This window comes from Galleria mellonella, unplaced genomic scaffold (assembly GCF_026898425.1).
Source record: "Galleria mellonella isolate WM207_F2 unplaced genomic scaffold, CSIRO_AGI_GalMel_v1 utg40, whole genome shotgun sequence".
NCBI classification, from domain to species: Eukaryota; Metazoa; Arthropoda; class Insecta; order Lepidoptera; family Pyralidae; genus Galleria; species Galleria mellonella.
Genome location: NW_026442094.1, coordinates 745,688 through 764,689, shown reverse-complemented (window position 1 = coordinate 764,689; position 19,002 = coordinate 745,688). Strand labels below are relative to the sequence as shown.

The 19,002-nt window shown below is 31.3% G+C and overlaps 1 protein-coding gene across 2 annotated transcripts in view; it reads left to right on the top strand.

The window, feature by feature from the left end:
- LOC113520220 (DE-cadherin) overlaps positions 1-19,002 on the top strand; it is a 311,477-nt gene that overhangs the window by 200,652 nt on the left and 91,823 nt on the right. The gene's annotated exons all lie outside the window — the stretch shown is intronic.

Here is a 19,002-nt window from a genome sequence, read left to right as displayed (position 1 = left end):
ATGAATTGTTATTTTTTTTTTATTTGGATGTTGCTTAAAAGTTGTAATTATTTATTTATTTAATTATCATGCAAATACATACAAAACACTTAAGAATTTTTAGTACCAATTAAACCTCTTGAGCTTGTGTGTGGTATTTTACATTTTGTTCTCAAGTAATAAGTATTGGTATTAATATTCTGCTGAGTAGCAAGGTTGGACACAAAATATGTTCTTGATTTAAATTTTACGTTTTTAATAGTAATCATTATGATTACTGTATAATTTCAAAATTTTAAAGTAATTCTTATTCTTTTTTAAACAAAATACATGCTATATGTTTCGTTTAAAAAAAAATTAGAATAGCTGGTGTAAATTCAGTAGATGATCCTAAACAAATCTATTTCTGGGATTGTGTTTATTCTATTACACGTTGTTTAGATGTACATAGATAGAGATTGGGTCAAGTTTCTCTAAGCTGAAAGCAATTTCCTGGTATTTTTTCGCCCTCTATTTAGATGGAGCACGCAAAACGAAATACGACGTTGACATTTGAAGTAACACTGTTAAGACTCATTCACCTGGAGCGATTTTTTATCGACCGCGACTCATTGGCGATGCTTTTGATGCGAAAGTCGTTGAGATACAACTATCAAATTATTGCAAATCAGAAAAGTCACTAGTTACCAGCAAGTTGCTGCAAATCTGTCCTCTTAAACAAGTAACAATTGACTCTTGTTTGATTGATGACGATGATCTTGATTCTTTACCTTTAATAGCTTAAGACCTATATTGTTACAACATGAAATAGCAATAAGTGATTGAATCATAATTTGATCATTAGATACGTCTTCTTTATTGCGCGCACAAGAGAAACATAACAGGACAGATGTAGCTGTATATTCTATCTCATGATGTAGTGGTAGCGATAACGTATCTATCGATAGATTTATCCACAGCTTATCTAGAGGAGGGTTAAATCCGTAGTAATCAGCGGCTTCATTGCCGTTTGAAGGAAAACTATTATAATATCTGTCGCGCGTCGCGACATTTCAGTCGACTTCAGAATGTTATGTTACACATTATGCAATAGTCGCAATACTGCATATGTGTTTAGGAAGGCGATAGTCAGTTACCATCAAGTATTAAAAAGTTAAAAAAAAAAATACCGTAATGATGGTATGGATGATCGCTTAAATATGGACACCGCAGGACAAAGTCGCCAGTAAGTCGCTCCGTGTGAACTCTGCAGGATGTTCCAAATCATTCCGAGACAAAAACTTTGATGTACGTATCAGTGGATTTGTGCCCTCTACTCCGCGAATTGAATATCTAATGCCAGTTACGTCACTTCTGTACGATCGAAACTTCTAAACTTCAAAGAAAGTTTATCAAAGAGAAGTAATATGATACATGTTACACGTAAAACGATATTACATCAGCCTTGTTATGTTACAGTGTTTAAAATTTGAAACAAATTAAATGGTAGCAAAAGTTTTCTTAAATATACAGTACATATGTATGTACCAGTAAATTGCATGATTTCGTGAATAATATAAGAAATAATTTGTTTTTTCTTTTAAGCGACGTCCAAAAAGAACATCTTAATATGTCTGTATTTTTGTATATGTTTCACTATATCGTTCCAAATTCTAAACCGATTTTGTTAATTCATTTTTGTAGAGTTCACTCACTTGTTCGTTCTATATTTATTTCGTTTCGATTAAAGTGGCTATTTTCTTCGGAAAGCAATATCCCATCTTGTTAATAAAGACACCAAATATCAAATTAACCTTTTTCTGATTGAGTGTTTTATCTTTTATGTTAATTCGTCAATTTAAAAAGGAAGAAGAAATTAATTAAGGATCACGAGTTGGTCCCGAAACTAGTCGAGCTTTCTTGATTTAATTACACGAAAATGAATCGGTAATTATTACATTAAAAGACAATTCGCTATTTTTAATTTATTCAATGAAGTTTGATTTTTTATTATGCCACGGACATGTTACCTGACCATTCTGAATGAACACAGGGACGTCATGGTCCATGAATACGACTAACTAAAAAGAGAACGTTCTACTCAACTTTTTTTTTTATTAATAAGAGCCTCAAATTATATCAAGCAGATAAATTTTTATTAGTAGCTTTATTATATCATGCGGGTGGAACCCGATATTATAATGAGTAGATTAATCTATGGTTATTATTAACCTCACTGTTAACTTTAAGTCTCTAAAATTTAAATTTTTAATTAACCATTGTCATTTTAATTTAAATAATTACTATTATGTTAGTTTTCGTGTGGTCCCGGTATAGAATAGGCCACCCCTTACTTTCCCGTGGGTGTGGTAAGAGGCGACTAAGGATAGGCAGCAGCGTCCCTCTTAAAATATTTCCAAAGCCTAACAGCGGTTGCTAATCTATCTGCCAAGCATGGCAAGTACTGGCAAAATCCCCAAAGGGCAGGTCTATGTTCAGCAGTAGTTAAGGGCTAATATATAGACGGTTAAGGGCTGATATAATGATTATGTTAAGAAAGTGTTCTATTGAAGTTTTTCCCAAAGGAACTGGTTGGATTAATTAAGATTGTGTTCCCACTTCAACTGTGATAAAACCAGTTAAACATAAACATTTAGTTTTACCGCTCTATACATTATACTTCTTAAAATACCAGAGGGAGACTTTGTACAAAAGTCGTTTGCTTGGGTAACTCTGTCCCATTCGTGTTTCAATCGTAAAGCAGTTGTGTTTGCATGGCTGTGTTTCGGTTTGAAGGGTGGGATATGGCGTGAATTTACAGGGTACAGAGGAATAACACCTGAGTCCTCAGGAGTGGCAGCGCATGAGCGGTATCATGGGCGAAACAGTGTACTCTGTTATGTCCATGGTACTGCTCATGTCTATAGGCGACGGTTACCACTTTCCATCAGGTGGGCCATCAGCTTGTTTGCCATTCTAAGTTGTATAAAAAAAAAAAAAAACTTAAAACCACTTTAGTTGTGACAAAATAAATATTGACTAAGAAATATCGCTATTCAATAATTAATGATTGTGTTCTGTGAAAAAACCGTCTTCAGTTGTGACAAAATCGGTTATTTTGATTTAGAAACTAAACTAATGAACTGATAAAATTTCTATGGGACCAATCTACAAGTATATTATTTCGAATAAAAAATATAGAATTTTCCAATCCGTTTACAACTGACAGAGTTATGGGGTTACAAAGGTTTTTGAAGTCGGGTCAGAAGCATAAGAATTTAGCCTTACTGGATGTACCGTGTTAATATGGTAGATTCGATATTAATTGTCATTTTCTCCATATTTCTTTGAGGAAATATTCTATTTCGCTGCTGGAATACTGATTCAGAAGAAAATTAATTACTTTTCATATTATATTGTACATTGTCATTAATACTATACCTAATCAATTGTTGAACCTTGTTAATAAATAGCTAATATAGCTAAACGCTCCGTTAACATGTTCATATCTGTTCCGTTAATAAACGTCCTCACAACGCGATCTAATTTGATGGCAAATTGGAAGTAGCAATGAGAGCAATAAATTTATATTACTGATAATCTCTACTTATTATTTTTTTTCTTTACAATATTACATGGGTGACATATTTCGCTGAAAATTATTCTTTTCTTAGCAAATAACGTTTCAGTAAGTTTTGCGTAGGGACGTTTATTAATTGTGTAATATTTATTTTGATGTAGAGGGAACTCTCCACAATTACCTGAGGTTTAAAATAATTAAGTTTATTTCATACTAGCGATCCGCGTCAGCTTCGCATTAGTAGATAGATAGAAAGATAAATATAATATTTTATATTAGCTTTCATGAGCAAATTTTTTATACTTTGGGTTAGATTATTGTAATTTTCGTAAGATTTTTTTTTTTATTATTATTATGTAGCCTTTTTTAAATCCGTCGAATAGTTTTGGAGTTTATCCATTACAAACAAACATACAAAAATCAAATCTTTTTATAATATTATGATAGACAATTGACTAGCTTACTCGTTACTTCGTCCGCATGATCGGGGTATTTTAGTTGACCAGTATAAGTAGTAGCCAGGATACATTACTGCATAAATACTTTAATACATTAACTTTGTGATGCATTAATAAATAAATAATACCTATGTATATATACCAAATTCCATTACAATTAGTTGAGACGTTAAAGCACCAAGGGGTAACAAACAACCAAACTCACTTTCTTTATAATATTCGTATTTGTGGGATGTTGATATATTATGCGGGATTTTCATTGATCTCCTCCCTATAAATGAGTTTTTGTGAGATTTAGCTAGACCTCTCCCCTGGGAGGAAGGGGGAGAGGTCTTTTAAGCTTCCGTAATTAATGGATTGCCCCATATTTGTGAGTAAACTGTGTCACCCTTTATGCATTTAACTGATGGGGTTTAATCTGGGGTTGTGGATGGTTATGTATTATTATCAGTAAGTTATTCATATTAATATGGTTAAAAGTAGGAAGTAGTACAAATAATATAGAAATGTTTTACCTCTATGTATATCGTTATCCCCTATCTTTTAGTGGTTAGGTAGAGAAAGCTAAGGCTTGAAGCCCTATAACCTATACCTGAGTTAATGTAGTTGATCAAAACTTATTTAATTAAAACTTTAAATAAATCAACGTAGTTCAGGATGAAGCCTAAATAAACCTGAGAAGTTTGTAAATTCTAGTTGTTTTGTTTTTACTACGTCTACGTAATAATTGAATCTTACTAATTTTTTAATCAATCACGCTTAAACCGCTTAGCAAATTTAATACACTGATAAATTAGATTGTGATGAATTTTGTGATACAGCAATGTAACACACGGCCTTCTGATGGTCACGGATTCGATACCTTAATAATACAATCATTTGGATTCATGAAATATCTCTGTTTGCATTTTTTTGGATATTTTCTATATGTGTTTATGTATCAATTCACAAAATTTAATACGAGTATTTCTTAGTTGTCTAGTATCCATAGTACAAGTTCTGAATAACATTTTAACAATAGATATTTAAAATGTTATTTATATATATTTGTATATTTTTTTATAATTTACTTCATAATTACTAATTCAATCATTCGCTTTTCCAAATACACTGAATACAGATAGTAAATAGATAGATACTCTTTATTGTTTCCTCCAAAAGGTTACAATAGTATTGTTCTAATTTAAAATATTGTTCTGCAAAAAGAACACATTCAACAACCGGGATAAAATTAATATACTCAATGAGACAGAATAAGTCATGGGGCTTATTCTATCTAATATCTCTAAAATACTTAAATAATTATTAATGAAAATCGAATCAAAAATTATCAAAGATATTGCGTAATTCAAAAATACAAGCAAATTGAGACCGAACAATATAAAAAATTAGTAGTTCAACTGGTAAGAAAAAAAGAGATGTTCTAATTTTTAATAAATCTTGAAATCCGCCATCTTTTTCGATAGGTTATTTCGTTTTGGGATTTTGTCTGTAGGAGTCACGGTTGGCAGGTGGGTTGACTACAGTTGTTAAGCTTTGGTGATATTTTAAGAGAGACGCTGCCTTCTATCTTTCGACTATTAAGTTCCCTTAGTCGCTTCTTACGACATCTACGGAAGAAGTGGTAGTCTATACTGTGCCGGCACCACACGGCTTGCACACCACATTATAATAAATATTGTGAAAGTATATTATTTAGTATATTATTATTATAAGTCATAACCAATAAACCATTTGTAAATTTTCTTTATAGGAGAAGTAATAAGTCTAACATAAATTTAAATTTCCAATTTCGCCTTAGTTTTAGTACATAAATCAAGAGGATCCAGGTCAGTATACAGTGCGGTCGTAAAATACGGACTATAGCAGTTTAGGAGTTAGTCGTTATAAATTATCTTTAAAATTCAGCATTCGATATAAAACCGGATTTACATTGTGAATGTGGTGGTGAGAAACTAGTTTTTTGATATTTCATTATTAGTTTCACGGACAAACCTCTATATTAGTAAGCATGCAATAATTTCACTTTACAACTGTAACGAAACTAAAGTAGTGAACGTTAATTTCGCGGGTCATTCTATTTTTAAATAATAAATTTCATCAAATTAATCTCAATTCAACAATTCATCATATTTGAAATAAGTTTCTTGTATTTTTTTATACAATGATTGAATGAAAAAATAATGTATATTTCTAAGAAATATGTCAAATATATAGATTGGAAATAAGTTGACGACCTACCTGATGGAATAAAATAATATACGCCTATAGACAGAGACATATAACTCCTTATGTGTTGCCATTCCCGAGAGCTAAGACGTTTTTTTTTTTTAATGGGTAAAAATGGAAAGGTTGACCCGCCTGCGCTATTGGTGTACACTGGCGAAGTACCAATGGGAGATGATACGTAAGAATGAATGCTAGTTGGCCCATCATGACGAATTCGACAAGAATTAACGCTACGATGGTTTCCAAGGGAAACCACGTGGAGGTCGATCTGATAAGGTAAGGTATATGGCTAGCAATTAGGCTGTTAGACCTCATTACTAATAATCCCTTTCCCCCCTCGGGCTAAGACGTTATGCCTGCGTTCTCTATAATTTCCCTGTCATACCCCATTTTTCGGTTGTTCTGTGCTATGGTAAGATTCTTTTTAATGAATAGGAGAGAATGCTATTTAGCATTAAGTTCGCCTTTTTTGTCATAGTACTCTAGTCGATATATATATTTTTTAAGTAAATAAATAAATTCATTTTACAAAATAGTTATTATCTGGTTAATAACAATAGATTCAACATTGTACTTAAATATCGAAATTCGCAGATCTTTTATTAATTCATTTGAATCTACTAAAAACTGATCTGAAATGTATACACGCGAAGCCACGAGCTTTCACTATACAGATATACAGGGACGCCATATCAATGATTGCTTGTTGCTTATTTATCTAAATGACTCAATTGACGTCTTTTATGATGTCATACATTAAACACCGAACAGTGGCATCTTTATATGTTCAAGAGGCATCAGATTATACGGTCCTCTTCGCGCCATTTGTCATGGCTTTCCCATTTACTGTATTATTATTTATCTATTGACATGCATAACTGTGGGTATCGAATATATGTATACTTTTAGTTGATAAGATCGACTTTCCAATAGCCACTTGACATACTTAATTGAACATCCTTTGGCTCTTTATTTTATATAAGTTTGTAGATATCAATAATTTCACCTCTTTTAGTTATAATGGCGTATGTTGTTATTTTTTTTTTTATATATCACAACTAAATTTTACTTGTAACTTCTTAGTGACAAGGAATACCGCTTAATCGGAATAAAAGGTGTCATTTCATATTGTACGTGTATATCAAATTTCGCTATTTTTTTTAATGGGATGTGATGGTAAATCCGCTTGCGCTATCGGCATACGCTGACTGGGTTCCAGTGAAGGATGCCAGGTGAGGATGAAGGCAGGTCAGTTGGCCCATCGTGAAAAATTCAACAAGAATTAAACAATATGGTTTTTAGGGGTAACCGCGTGGAGGTCGACCTGACAGAGTGTATTGCTAGCAATGGGACTGTTAAATCTCATTACTAACAATCCCTTTCCCTCCAATTTTGCTATAAATACAGCATGAGATAACAGACAAACTCACTTTAATTCGTAATAATAAGTAGGTTGGTGGTAAATAAGTATGCGGTTTGATGATAAACGGTTACTAAGTCGGTTAGTAAGTACTTCGATAGCCAATGGAATTCTTTAATACCCAGAGATTTAAAATTTTACTACTAGAATCCACAGCGCACACGTTCATTACATTACCTTTTAGGTTTTTATATTGTTTTTTTTATTCTTGCCATTTTTAGTGAACAATTTGGCCATATCTTTTTGTTGAAGAAAAAAAAAGAATATCTATATTATGAATTGATCACATATTATTGTCTGATATTATATTTCAATCCTTATTAATTTTATATGAGCAGTTTTGGGGACAAGACACAAAGTTTTATAAATTTGCCAAATACCTAAAAAAATATATATATCTTGATAAATATAGAGTGGTATGGTAGATGTATTTTAGCATCCAATAAAATGGTTCGAATAAGTACATTACTTCCCACATGCATTCTATGCTATCGTCTGCATATTTGCATAGCACCGATACGATACCGTCTAGAGGTTATTGGATCCTTATCAGAGGGTCCTCTGACCGTCTGTTTGCTATTGGGGAACTGTAGATAACGTATATAATATTTAATATTACGAGTACTAGTATATTAACCGTGTATAATAATTCTAGGAAAAAATCCTTTTGCAATTTTCGTGATATTACTTTTTAACACCGTGTAAAAAAAATATATAATTTTTTAAGTGACTTTGTTTTTCTTTTATCTTTTAGCGTCTCAACGGATTAACCTGTCACTATGAAATTTGATATACATGTACTATATAGGATGCAAGACAAATGCTACTTCTTATCCTGGTCAGTAAACATGTCTTGGACACGGCATGAAGGCGCGGGAAAAAGCTAGTTAAAGAATAAATGCGCTTACCACTGTTTATTTTTTACGAGTATTATGAGGGTACTCATTAAATCTGTTGATTAGTGAAATAATTAGAAACGTATTATATATTTAAAAATATACAAATCGAAATCATTTGTAACTTTTTAAGAGACTGGTTTCATCAGTATAACTCAACAAATAATCAGTTTAGTAACTTGACAGCTTAAATCGCTCTTAAGTTACTAAACTGGTTGAACCCATGTTTTTTTGGGAAGAATACTTAATTTAATTTTTTCATTTCGTTTGTTTCGACTGTTATTATATAGATGTTTCTTACCAGAAGGAGACTTAGTACAAAAGTCGTTTGCTTGGGCACCTCTGCCCCATTCGTATTTCTACCGTGAAGTAATTATGTTTGCATGCTTGTGTTTCGGTTTGAAAGGTGGGATATGGCAGTGAATTTACAGGGCACAGAGGAATAACACCTGAGTCCTCAGGAATAGCAACCCATGTGGGGTGTCATGGGCGAAACAATATACTCTGTTATGTCCATGGTACTGCTTATGTCTATAAGCGATGATTACCACTTTCCATCAGGTGGGCCGTCAGCTTGTTTGCCATTCTAATTTACATAAAAAAAGCTAGTGTTTTTAATAGTTTGTAATTACAGGTTCACGACGTTCTTTAATAATGTTTTGCTTCTTTGTGTTCACCTAATATGTGATTTGGCATGAAAACAAAGACTAACCATGGTCATAACGTGTCACTGTTCAACATGGGTCTCTCACCATAAAATCTTTATATAAGCTTACCACTTATTACTACGTTGACATGACGGCTTCGTATAATCCGAGTTCCGTTTATTTGCATTGGGCAAGAGAAAACCCAAAACCGAATATAAATAATTGTGTTGATCTTTGTTCCCTTACTCGTTATTCTAGGAATGAAAAGGAACAGTTGTGATAGTTTGATATGTATGTTGACTTAATTCAATCATTGTTTATTAGTGGTAGCCAATCAAACAAACTGGTCAAATCGTTCCAAATTATTTTATCACACATGACCGCTAAAAATATTTAATTATGAATCAACGAGTCGAAAATTATATTGTATTGTAGTTTTGCTACTATGATTCTAACGGATATCGTGATTTAGAATCATTAATAGATTATTCAAATTTAATACCAAACCAAAGATGTATGTCAATTTCAATATCCGACCAACTGCCGAACTTACTGGAAATCAAAGTGGAAGAATAGAGACGTCGTGTTTCGAAGTAGTTGTGTTAGCAATGTTTACCATCATTAGGAAGTTAATCGAGCGGTAATTGAAATTCATATATATATTTCTATCCTAAAATGTCTGAACTCCAATAAATTACACGTTTATTTTTATGTTTACAGTCGCGTAATTTTTGCAATTCTATAATTTACAATTTTCTTTTGTTTGCTCTCGATAATTTCTGTCATTTTTAAATTTGTGCTTTACTTTCGAACGTACAGTCATTTGAAAGTAATGCGTAATGCTTCCATAATGTCACAATTCTTTAATTCACGCTCTTATTTTTAAATGACTGCAATTCCATAATGTCATTATTAATACAGTTTATGGGTTACAGTTGCAGTTGCATAATATTCTATATATCTGCTTCCTATAACGCCTGCATTTCCATTCTACGTGTTTTAGTAACGTTCATAGTACCTTACATCCTTATTGAATATTCTCAGAAAATATTATACAATTTCTTGCCTCATTTTAAAGCTACAAGAAGCCTGTAAACAGCCGTGGAAGTAAAAAAAGCTTTATATTCCAGTTTATAAGTCGTTATGGCGCCGGTCACATAAGAATGTCGGCTCTCGTGACTCATAGGCAAGAATTTCTCGGTTTTACAAAGGAACTTTATTTGTACTTATAGTAATACAGTATTTTAATTGCACTAGTCCTATTTGTACCATATTTGTGATATTATTTTTTATTAGATGCCTACTTATATGCTTTTATGGCCACACGAATCGTAATGTTTTAGCTTTCGGTGTATGGTATATCTGTCTTATATGTGACTTTGTTTAATTTGCCTCTCAGAGTAATTTGGTTTGTTGACGGTCTTTACCATCATAGAAGAGTTTGTCAGGCATGAAGTTTGACATGCAAACTTTTTAGTAATAACTAATAATAATAATTCAAAAATATCTAAGTAACAGAATACCTAGGCCTGACCTTATTGTAACTAAGATAAATTTTTATAAGGTCTTTAATAATGTTTTATAAAAATAAAAATTCTTTGCTCCAAAAAAGAAGGTTACATAAAATATGTAGTAAAAATAGCTCAAAAATAAGGAAAACAAGTAAGGTAAAAAGAGAACAATACATGACTTTATCGCTAAATAGCGATCACTTCCAACCGCCAACCGTAGGATGGAGAGCAGTAATTAGACTTGTATGCTTTTGACATAATAATTTAAGATTTTCTTCCAAGAAGAAATACGATTCGCTCCGCTAAAAAGCAGAAAATTCAATCATGACAAAGCTAATATTCATTTATTGCACAATGTAAAATTGCACAAATAACGTACTTAATTTCGTATGGCATTCTTTATTATCTAATATTGAACCGCAGTATTCTTATTTTAAATAAATCCTCAGAATAAAACAACAAATGAACGATGTTTTATGTACACATTTGATAAAAATTTGAATTTAGAAGGCGGATTTAGATATTGCTTCGCAACGAACAGTTTACTGCAACGTAAAAAAAAAAGATTTTGATCGTTACTAAATTAAAATCAGTTCAAAATTGATAACATAATCGTGTAACATAATTAGAAAAAATTTAATACAGACGAATTAAGAATGTTATCTTTTTAGAAATTATTTAAAAGGAATATATAACTATTTTATATATTTATACTTCATGATATGGCCTCTTCTGAGAAGGTAAACATTCTTACACCTCTGACACTACACGCCAGCACTTCTGTGAAATATTGAACTAACCCATTTAACTATGCAAACACCGGTCGTATTTACATTCTGCAGTAAAGGGTCGGTAGTCGCCAGTGCAATCTCTATAAGAGGTATAATGTCTTACCTCCGTTTTTATCGAATATAATATCGAAAAAGATGTTTTGTTTGCGACGTGTATCACAAGATTTAACTTTAAAATCAAAATAACTTGTTGTACTGTAATTGATTATTTGGTGGTATCAATTTTCTTTTTATTTTTTATTTTATTTTATACAAAAATCCACAGCTCTTAAAAAATAACTTAACATGCTAAGTCTCTTATGAATACACAGCCAATAACGGATTTTATATATACAAACAAAAATTTTGATTCCATAGCGAGGTAGGCAAGTTAGAGTGGGTGTATGCAAGTAATATAAGCACATGTATGAAAGAAACCATATATAATAGTGTGTGTCCATAAAGTTAATTAATATATGAAAATAGATCTTAAAATATCCTGTAATGTCTCTCCTACTAGTGAAAGTTGGCTACCGGAGTACCATCTCACTAAATTTGTCCTTAACTCTTGCAAGCTGAAATAGTCTTATTATACATACATAATATAAAATGACTTATCTAATGTAAAATATAAATAATTTGTAATACTTTGAGACTTAACACGGATTTGTAATCTCTTATTGGTATGACATATATAATGTAATTATTAATTATATTTGACTATATTAAACAAGTACGTATTGAAATTTATTGGTTTTATTTAATAATTTTTTTTCTTTATCATTAATTTTGTATAATCTTAATTATTATATATACATTAAATTTGCATGTCTACAATTTTAAGACAATTAAATAGATGTTAAAAAGTTCGGTCACATGGCTTTTATTAAGTGAAATGTCTGTTTAAAGGATATAAATATTTTATTTTATTTCATTTCAAAGTATTAATAAGAAATATACACTGTTAAATTTTATATATATTTCGTAAATTCGTTATGCATTTGTGAGTGCATTTATAGGCGGGAGGTGATTCAGACGTCCGGTTTCTGAGGCTATTGAAACTTGGAATGTCAGATCTGATTAACGGAGCCTGCGGATGGCATGCACTGTGACTTTTTTACCTTTTTAGCCTACCTTCGTGTTGAGTCAGCCTCGGAAACCTTGTTATATATTTTGTTATAAAAACTTTTATAATTTCGCGGAGCGGATACTATTCTAGTTCATTAAATAGTTTAAATAAAAACTTATTTATATTTTCGGGAATATGTTAATATATAGTCGTGTTTTTTAACAAAACTTTTTTATATGTGTACTAGCTTCTTAGCGACTTTGTACATGTGATTGGGATATATATATATATATATATATATATATATATATATATATATATATATATATATATATATATATATATATATATATATATTATGATTAGTACATTAGTACATGTATATCAAATTTTATTTTGATTATTTAAGCCGTTAAAGCACTCAGGGGTAATAAACAAACACACTTTCACATTTAATATATTAGTATGTATTGATAATTCCGGAACGGTTCCGCTTTTTCGATTTTTCGATTTCCATTGTCCGCGAGACAGAGAAAAGACATATTTCCTACAGTTTGCTTGGCTCCTTAAAGGTGTCAGGTACCACCTATAAATGTACCCTTATTTAAATACATTATATATATGTATTTATTTTAACAGGATTTAAAAAAAAGGTTTTAAAAATCTACAATTAATTAGTATCTTTTACAAAATAACTTGCATGTAAAAATTGTGCATTTACTGCAAAACGGAAAACGTACATATGAATGTATTTCAAAAATGTTAAAAACAATTTCTCATACTTAACTCTAGACAGGGTACTCAAGATGCATTTTTACTGTGAATACTATTAGGTATACTCAACACGACGTATTCCTTAAACGAAATCTATGCCTTATACAGGATTAAACACATTTATCATACTCACTATAACATAATAGACATTATGCTGTGATCTAAAGAGGTTTACATCAGAAAGTGACCTTTTTGTGTCTGGATTCTGATGCGCGACCGTAAAAAGTGGCCCAGATGTTTATTGCGCTGAGTCATTGGACATTCTGACTTATGACCCTGTTTTAAAATGTTACAAAGGAAAGTGAACTGTGTTTCAGTTACCGTAAGGTATTAGAGTTTTTGAAGAAAATATTACGTGGAGTTATGCCACGATTTGAGACGCATAGACGCGACACGGTCTTTTTGAAAAATGAATCGATTGTAATGGTGTTCTGATTGGTAAATTGATGTAGAGTTAGATATATTTACTAGCTATGCCGTCGTGCTTCGCCTGTGTGTCTGAAATGAGAACTGTATATCCTTTTACATACTAAATACTAGGTCATGTGCTTGTTTCGTTGTTGCTTTTAAATAGTATAATAATCTATCCGAAAATTATTGAAATGTATGTAAATAATCCTCTTACAATCAGATATACCGTTAGCTCACAGAATAAACATACTCGTACTTACATATTATTTATTCTGTGGACAGCTTATTTGCCATTCTAACATGCGTAGTAATAAATGATCAAGTTAAACAAAAAAAAAAAAAAAACTTCATTGTGACAAAACCATTTATTTTAAACTATTGAATCGAATTTCTATGGGACCAACCTGTAAGTATATTTTCAAGTTTAGAACTGACGAAGTTATGAGATAATAAACTTAAAAAAAATAAAATCAAATTCAGAACCTCGTTTTTGAAGTCTGTTAAAAAAGTAATTTTTTATAGACATTATTTATTATTATTTAAAATTCATGTGATACCTGCCAATGATGTATACAATGCAAAGCAATCGCATGGTTAAGGGAACAAATCACAATTCAATAATGAAAAAGAAAAAACATAAAAATTTGTACCAAACAGTTTGTCCAGAATTATAACAATAGGCTAATACCTATCCTCCTCTTATGAGTAGAAACTCTTCTTCTTTAGTGAGACATTAATGGGTTGTTATAGAGGAAAGTAGATTGTTATTAAAGGGTATACCCCTTTAACCATTCTAACAACCCTATCGCTAGCAATATACTCTAGCAGGTCGACGTAGTTCTCCCTGAATTCATCGTGGTTAATTCTTCTTCACTACGATGAGCTAACTGACTTGCTTTCAGGTTCACTAATCATCGACCACTGGTGCTTCCTTGCACCTTAGTTTATATATATGTAGATACAGTATCGAGCCTCAAAAATGGGTCAACTTTTTGTCAGCAAATTGTCAAATTAGCTGATTCGTTTTTTTCTTGTCAATGTTCTATATACTTACCTATAAACTGTATCTTGACATATTATTAATTACATTAAATAACTGTTTATGTATTAAAAAGATGCATAAATTACAGAATAAAATAAATATAGAAGTTATAAAGGCGTCATAACTATTTATCACGCAAAATTCTATGAAAAAATTTTACTGCTACTACTCTACTACTCGTTTTTCTCGAAGCATTTCTATGGAGACACTATCTATAGTATATCTAAGCGTATAACACATCCGTTTAAAATATTGAAATCTGTTGAACAATATATCGAGTTAACGAAATAAAATGCAAAAATATAAGCCTTAAGTTCATTTTCGAGCATCTGCCGCGACCAGATTTTTGATTGGTTCTTGCCTGATGGTGAACACCTGTCCTCTTTAGATAAGCATAATGGAATCGTACCACCTGCTTGGTTCTACTTTTTATTTTGGTTTATATTTCACTGGCAATTCTGTTTTCGTACATCGATTTTTTTTTATATCGAATCATTCGCATAGTATATAAGTAGTTCTAAATTCAATTTATTCTACTGTATTTTAAAATGCTGTCTATTGTACGACGTTTTTGTACTAATAATTCTTTGCATGAACAAAACTTTTTTTTTTTATTGCAATAAAAACGATCCTATATGTCAGGGATGGCCGACTTGATTAGACTCAAAATCTGCTGTTTACTGACGAAACCCTATGCGGTCTACCTTACAATTAATTACATACTTCTTGAAATCTCAGATTAAACAACATTGTTGAGTACACAATAATGTAGTGTTGTAGTATTTTTTATTTTATTAAGAGGGAAAACATAAAACTGAAAATTATTCTTAATAACTACTTATTTATATTAGTGTGAGTATTGCGTCTGAGCATCTTCCACTAGATTAGCAAATATATTTTATGCTTTGCTACGATCGACTGAATTCGACACGTCAGTCACGATCTACCGGACCACCCCTACTATAAAAAAATGATAAGTTATATTCAAATTAACAATCTTTTCATTTTTTATAACACTTTATTGTACAGTAAAATATTACATTTTATAAGATACAGAGTTACTAAAAAAAATTCTTAGTATAATGGCGAACTTATCCCATAATTTCTTCCAGTCAAATACGAGTATGTAATGGAAAATAAAAAAAATAATAATAAGAAATATTATAAAAGAGACTACATGTGTAATATCTTTTTCTTACGAGGAAGTTACTTATTTTACATTGTATAATATACTAGCGGATCTGACAGACCTTGTCCAGAACCCATTCGCAGCGCCACCTACCGAGTACAATTGTGAATACACATACCTTATATTCTGAATCCATCCAACCTATCTATGACATGCATTAGACAGATGTGTATTTTTTAAACGCAGCAACAATACCTTTAAAAGTAATCTACAATGTAATTAATATTTTTATCGTTTATTGTTTAAATGTGTTTTTTTCGTTTATGTTTATTCATATTTCATCACTGTTTCAACCCCTGACACGAAAAGATGAGTGTTGCAACTTTAACGTACCTATGTGTCTGTCTATTGGTTAGTACCTCCTAAACGAATAGACTGATTATGATGCGGTTTTTTGTTTGATAGCAGACGTGATCAAGATTGTTCTTAACTACAATTTATGAAGATCTGTTCAGGCGTATCTGGGGTTTACTTAATTTTTTTTATTTTATATTTATTTTACAATATCATCTTTTGAAGCATACCTAACAGTCACAAATTTGCCATATATAAAAAGTAGATAAATAGACAGACTCTTTATTGTTTCCTCCAAAAGATTACAATAGCAAACTTGTTACAGATATAAACTATTACAAGAAATAATCACAATGAGAAAACAATGGGCGACCTTATCGTTAAAAACGATCTCTTCCAGGCAACCTTTGGACGGAGAGAAGTAATTATAAACAGTTCGATCGGAGGCACGATGAAAATTCTATCATTTCTAAAAAAAATATTTTATATAAAAGTATTTTTCAGGGAAGATTTTATGTCATATGTTTGTTTGTTACGTCGCCAAGTATAGAACCAATTGAAAGCTTAATGAGGCAATTTATCAATACGATGCTTTGAAGAATTATTTTGAAAATATGTTTTGGTTGTTAGAAATTGAAGGTAATGAGCGAATCATTCAATAAAGAATCAGCGGTGACAATAAATAAGCGGTTCAAATGTTGCTGATTTTTTTCTATTTAATTTCACTGTATTTTTCTTTTTTTTTTCTGTGTATTTATATACTTTTCTATAATTGTTAATTGTATACATACATTTTATATTGTAAATTTTTTAAATATTTTTTTTTTTTACCTTATTAATAATTATATAGGCAGTTGTGACGTTTAGAATTAAATCCCTACAGATGTTTTTTTCTAAAAGCTAAGGACCATGATTATTTTAGAGGAGTAGTGCATAGATTTTCTCCTTGTTTTGCTAATTTAAGATTTTTTAAATTTAACCCTTCAAATATAAGGACTTGTCGCCTCATTTGATAACTTGATGCTTGCTTGTTTTGGAGTATTTCAAAAGAAAATATAATTTAAGATTGTGATTCATAAAAAAACTGACTTCACTTGTGCCACAACCAGTAACTTTCAATTAAAAATAAAATTTTTGAACGGATTTTAATAAAACTTCTGTGGTCCTATCTAAAAGTACATCTTTTCAGATGAAAAAAAAGATTTTCCAAACTGATCTATAAATGACAGAGTTATGAGGTACCTGTAACAAACATGAGTAAAATACAACCGCATTGAGAATCACCTCCTTTTTTAAAGTCAGTTCAACTGGTATACACACACATATACACACACACACACACACACACATTATGATGGGATGTCTCATGAACATTTTACTTTGATATTTATACATGATTTTTTTATGCTTATGCTAGTAATTGCTATGAACTACTAGCTACTACTTTTACAAAGCATATCAATAATCATCATGAAATTAATATGAAACTAACGCAACGTAAATAAACCTTATGGATTTCAAAAAGAATTATTAAATCGGTCCAGAATTGGTAATTATAGTCACTAACAAAAATACAGACGAATTGATAAATTGAGAATCTCTTCTAAGTGGTTTGATAAAAGCTTTACAAGAACAAAAAAGCTGGCCAAGTGTGTGTTGGACTCACGCAACGAGGGTTCCGTACGTGGAATAACTACAAATTTACGGCTTTCTATTTTTTTTTTCCTTTACTTGTGCTACATGACATTACTTCTTGCTCTTCTTCTAAATTTCATCATTCAGGTCAACGAGAAGTACCGTATATGTTTTGATTCTCTTACATACATAAGTAACATAATATATATATTACATAACAGCCGTATCTTTTGATTGTTGTAGATTTAGAAGCTTAATTTTTCACTGCTTTAAGAGTTGCAGATTTGAGTATATGATATTAATTTCAAGTTGATACCTCTACACGTTTCTATAAATAAGGGTCTTGACAGACGGACGGACGGACAACAGTGATACTATAATGATTCCGTTTATACCTTTGGAGGTGCGGTACCCTAAAAATACTAATTTAAATTGATAGTGACTTCTGTGACGTAAATATTTATCGCCACCTCAACAATTTCGTTCCTGCGAAAATTTTCGTCGTGAAAATTTATCTGTTGGTACCTAACCTTTATTAGTTTCACAAAGAGCCCTCGCGATTTTTCGAATAAAACCCCGAGGTTGTTGACCACGGATTGGGCCATTTTAATTGTTAATTGTTCAATGAATCACAAATAAGGTTTTCTTAATTGAAATCTGTTAGCGACAGATTTTGCAGCGTATTTTTTGGTCACTTTAATACGAGTAACATAAATTATTATTTCGATTACTTCTGATTCTGTTTCGAATTAACGAGTATTTCGTAGAGATTTGTTATTTCGATGCGAGCTGGAGTATTTATTTGATAGCGTTTTTTCTTTTGCGTTAAATTTCTAATTAGTATAAAAATTACTTTAGTTAGAACACTTAAATAACTAAAACGAGTTGGTAGGAGGTTTTATTCGTATTTCAACCGTGAATCAGTAGTGTTTGCATAGCTGTGTTTCGGTTTGAAGGGTGGGATATGGCAGTGAATTTACAGGGTACAGAGGAATAACATCCGAGTCCTCAGGAATGGCAACGCATGGGAGGTATCATGGGCGAAACAGTCTATAGGCGACGGTTACCACTTCCCATCAGGTGGACCGTCAGCTTGTTTGCCATTCTAAGTTGTATAAA